General features: G+C 34.4%; 1 pseudogene; it reads left to right on the forward strand.

Moving 5' to 3' along the window:
• The first annotated feature begins 3,705 nt into the window (after window positions 1-3,705).
• Window positions 3,706-4,517, forward strand: LOC123254734 (annotated as a pseudogene).
• The last annotated feature ends 993 nt before the right edge of the window (window positions 4,518-5,510 follow it).

A 5,510-nucleotide genomic window follows, 5' to 3' on the forward strand; every position in this document is an offset into this window, starting at 1 on the left:
AAGGGTTAAAAAGAGAAATGCCTTTGAAAATCACCCTAGGCAAAATAAAATACTTAGCAATCTATCTGCCAGGACATACACAGGTATTATATGAACACAACTACAAAACACTTTTCCCACAATTAAAACTAGATCTAAACAATTGGAAAAACATTAATTGCTCATGGGTAGGATGAGCTAACATAATAAAAATGACAATTCTACCCAAATTAAGTTACCTATTTAGCACCATACCTATCAAGCTACCAAAAAACTATTTTATTGCATTAGAAAAAACTGTAACAAAGTTCATTTGGAAGAACAAAAGATCAAGAATATCAAGAGAAATAATGAAAAAAAAATGTGAAGGAAGGTGGCCTAGCAGTACCAGATATTAAAGTATACTATAAAGCAGCAGTCATCAAAACAATAGGGTACTGGCTAAGAGACAGAAGGGAGGATCAGTGGAATAGACTTGGGGTAAGTGACCTCAGCAAGACAGTCTATGACTATTCCACAGATCCCAGCTTTGGGGACAAAACCCCACTATTTGAAAAAAAAACTTCTAGGAAAATTGGAAAACAATATGGAAGAAATGAGGTTTAAATCAACATCTCATACCCAAAACCAAGATAAACTCAGAATGGGTGAATGACTTGACGACGAAGAAGGAAACTATAAAGAAATTAGGTGAACACAGATTAGTATATTTGTCAAATCTTTGGAAAAGAAAAGATTTTAAGACCAAGAAAGAGTTAGAAAAAAATTACAAAATGTACAATAAATAATTTTGGTTACATTAAATTAAAAAGATTTTGTACAAAAAAAATGCAACCAGAATTAGAAGGGAAGGAACAAAAAATCTTTATAACAAAAACTTCTGACATGCTCAAAGGAATAATGAACTGGAGGAATTCCATGTGAACTGGGATGACCTCTAGGAATTGATGCAGAGTGAAAGGAGCAGAAGCAGGAGAACATTATACACAGAGACTGATATACTGTGGTAAAATGTAATGGACATCTCTACTAGCAGCAATGCAATGATCCAGGAAAACTATGAGGGACCTATGAGAAAGAAAGCTATCCATGTTCAGAGGAAGAATTGTGGGAGTAGAAACACACACAAAAAAAAAGAACAGCCTGATCACATGGGAGGATGGTGATATATTTGGGGATATTGATTCAAAATGAGTATGCTAGCACAAATATCAATATGGAAATAGGTCTTGATGAATGACACACCTAATGCCCAATGAAAGTGTGTCAGCTATGGGAGAGGGTGTGAGGAGGGGAGGGATAGAACATGAATCCTATAACCATGGAAAATGTTCTAAAATAATTAATTAAATAAAATTTTAAAATTAAAAAAAAACTAGAAAGAGAACAAATTAAAAATCCCCAGATAAATGCTAAATAGGAAATCCTAAAATAAACAGGAGAAGGAGCTGATACTTTGAAAAAAAAAGAAAATAATAAAAAAGAAAGAAAAAAATCAAATGAACAGTATCAAAGCTGAAAAAGGTGATTTCACCTCTAATGAAAAAGAAATTAAGGTATTTATTAAGAACTATTTTGCCTAACTATATTGCAACAAATGTGTCAATCTAGGAGATATGGGTGAATATTTATAAAAATATAAACTTCCTTATCAAAATTATCAAAAAATTATCAAAAGAGGAAATAGAATACTTAAACAATCCCTCCTCAGAAAAAGAAATTGGACAAGCCATCAAGGAAATCCCTAAGAAAAAATTCCCAGGGATAGTTGGATTCACAAGTGAATTCTGCCAAACATTTAAAGAACAATTTATCCCAGTACTATGCAAACTATTTGACAAAATAAGCAAAGGAGTTTTACCAAATTCCTTTTATGACACAAATATGGTACTGATTCCAAAGCCAGGCAGACCAAAAACAGAGAAAGAAAACTACAAACGAATCTCCTTAATAGATAGATATATCTATTATCTTGATAGATGCAAAAATCTTAAATAGAATAGTACCAAAAAGACTCCAGCAAATTCTTACATGGATTATTCACTATGACTAGGTAGAATTTATACCAAGAATGGAAGGAAAGTTTAACATTAGGAAAACTATCCACATAATTGACCATAATCAAACCAATAGAAATCACATGATTATCTTAATAGAGGCAGAAAAAGCCTATGACAAAATACAATACTCATTTCAAATGAAAACACTAGAAAGTATAGGAATAGATAAGCCCTTCCTAAAAATAATAAACAGTATATATTTAAAACCATCAGCAAGCATTATCTGCAATGTGGACAAATTATAAGCCTTCCCAATAATATCAGGAGTCAAGCAAGGATGCCCATTATCATCTCTATTATTTAATGTTGTACTAGAAATGCTAGGGTGTTAAAAGGAAAAGATGAGTTTAGGTTTGCAGAACACATTGGCATGATACTAGCAGAAGAGAGAATTCTGGAATCTTGGAAAGGAGGGTCAAGCTAAAAAAATCTCAGGGACTATTAGGCTGTCCTTCTCTCTCTGGATTTGATCCTTGAATGTGTGGATGTCAAGTCCTGGAAGTTTGACCCAATCCTGTGTTACTGCTGTGTTGCTGGTTTGGTGCTGTGTGTCCTGAAGAAGATCCGAGGAAGCTATCTCCATCCTATGTCATCTGCAGCTGTCTGTAATGTAAGGTCCAAGTTCACCTGGTCTTAGGATCTGTCCTTGGATCTCTGTTTGATCTGGTATTTGCCAGTATTACCCATAACACCAAGAAGGTTAGGGCAGACTAGTTATACAGGGACTTGGATTACAGTTTAGTATATCAGGGAGATAGTGTAGGAACTTAACTCTAAGAAGATTCTTCACATGAAGGCTTTTAGATTTTGAGTACTTTAGTTAGTAATCTCAGTACTCTCTCAACCTTTCCTTACTTTAATAAAATACACTTTGAGTTACTGTGTTTTGTTATCTGTGTATGGTTCCCAGACCAGACTCTTCCTTTACTGGATTCTGTTGGCCTTCCCAAACCATAGTTAACCTTCTGATACTGGCCCAATACTAACCATGATATCCCATCCCCAATATCACCCTATTACAAGGGGTAGCAATTGGAGGAAAAAAGAAATTGAAGGGATTAAAGTAGGCAATGAGAAGACTAAACTATCACTCTTTGCCAATGATATGATTAAAGATGAAAGATGAAAGAATCCTAGGAAATTAAATAGCCAGTGGAAATAATCAACAACTTTAGCAAAGTTTCAGTACAAAAAAATAAACCCACATAAATCATCAGCATTTTCCTATATTTTCAACACAACTCAGCAGCAAGAATTAGAAAGAGAAATTCCATTTAAAATCATCCTAGACAATATAAAATATATTGGAATCTATTTGCCAAGACAAACACAGGAATTATATGGCCACAACTACAAAACATTTTCCACAAAATTAAAACTAGATCTAAACCACTGGAAAAGCATTAATTGCTCACAGGTAGTATGAGCTAATATAATAAGTGAAAATCCGACCCAAATTAATTTACTTAATCAGTGCCATATCTATCAACTACCAAAAATCTTTTTTTAATTAGAAAAAAATTATAACAAAATTCATTTGGAAGAACAAAAGATCAAGAATATCAAGGGAACCAGTGGGAAAAACTGCGGATGGAGGCCTAGCAGTACTAGATCTTAAACTGTACCTGGGGATCATCAACATGGTAGCTCTTACCTGTCTCTCAAAATGGTGAATAAAAATACTTGGAAGGACCAAAAGAAAATAAAGTCAAAAAGGAAAAGAAGGAAAATAACAAAAAGTAAGATGTAGCTGGAAAGGTGGTGAAAAAACCTCAAAAGCATTGCAGTCAGAACACAGGTACTCAAGGTCAGCTATGTATTCCAGGGAGCCATTAACAAGTGGAAATATGCTGCACCAAAAACCCAGTTTGAAAGGAAGAAGAAAGAGAAGGTGCCTGCCATTACCTCAAAGCCAATTGGTGGTTATAAGAATAGAGAAACCCGTGTGGTAAAGATTTGGAAAATGTCCAGGTATTATCCTACTGAGAATGTGCCTAGAAAGCTCCTAAGGCTTGGCAAAAAGTACTTCAGCCAGCATGTAAGGAGACTCTGGTCTAATATCAACCCAGGAACAATTCTGATCATGCTCACTGTCAGCCATAGGGGCAAGCAAGTGATTTTCCTGAAGGAGAACCAAGTGGTTTGCTATACTGGTCACCGGACCTTTGACCATCAACTGTATTCCTCTGCAAAGGACCCATCAGAAAGTAATCATTACCACCTCTACCAAGGTTAACATTTCTGGTGTAAAAATTCCAAATCATCTTACTAATGCTTACTTCAAGAAGAAGAGGCTGTATAAGACTAAACACCAAAAAGGAGAGATTTTTGACACAGAAAAAAAAGAAATATGAGATTACAGAGCAAGATAAGGCTGATCAGAAGTGGCCAATCAAGAAATTTCCTCAGTTCCAAGGCCACCTGCATTCTGTATTCTCTCTCTCCAATGAATTTTTTCCTCACAAATTGGTGTTTTAAATGCCTTGCAAAGAATTTTTATTAAACTATTTGGAATAGCTAAAAAATATGGTACTAAGAAAAAGAAGTCAATGGAATAGACTTGGGGAAAATGGCCTAGTAAAATAGTGTATGAAATTAATTCTTTAAAAGTTAGAATCCAACAACTAGAAGCAAATAACTTCACAAGGCAGCAAGAATCTATAAAACAAAATCAAAAGAATGAAACAATTGAGGAAATCGTGAAATACCACATTGACAAAATCTCAGGTCTGGAAAACAGATTGAGGAGAGACAATTTGAGAATTATTGGACTACTGAGAGATCATGACAAAAGGAAAAGCCAGGACATCATCATACAGGAAATAATCCAAAAAAAAAAACTGCCCTGACAATCTGAATAAGAAGGAAAAGTGAAGACTGAAAGAATCCACAGATCCCTTCCTACATTTAATTCCCAATTGACAATGCCCAGGAATGTTATAGCCAAATTCAAGAACTACCAGACTAAGGAAAAAATATAACAAGCTGCTAAGAAGAAGTCATTCAGATGCCATGGAACCACAGTTAGGATAACACAGGATCTGACTGCACCTACACTGAAGGACCAGAAGTCATGAAATATGATGTTCCAGAAATCAAGGGAACTGCATCTACAACCAAGAATCAACCACACAGCAAAACTGACTATATCTTGTAAGGGAAAGTATGGTCATTTAATAAAAAATAATACTTCCAAGCATTCATAAAGAAAAGACCAGACTTAAACAGGAAATTTGATGTCCAAACACAGAACTCAAAAAAATCAACAAAAGATAATTAAGAAAGGGGGAAAAACAAAAAAAAAACATTTTTAAAGGACCCAATGAGTTCAAATGATTTGTATTCCTATAAGAAAAGATGATGTTGGTAACTCTTCAAAATTGTTATCATCATCAGAATAGCTAGAAGAAGTATACATAGAGGGAATAGTGTCAAACTGTATAGGATGAAATGTTAAAATGTATATATATA

The sequence above is a fragment of the Gracilinanus agilis genome, unplaced genomic scaffold, assembly GCF_016433145.1.
Source record: "Gracilinanus agilis isolate LMUSP501 unplaced genomic scaffold, AgileGrace unplaced_scaffold31210, whole genome shotgun sequence".
In the NCBI taxonomy this organism is placed as follows: Eukaryota; Metazoa; Chordata; class Mammalia; order Didelphimorphia; family Didelphidae; genus Gracilinanus; species Gracilinanus agilis.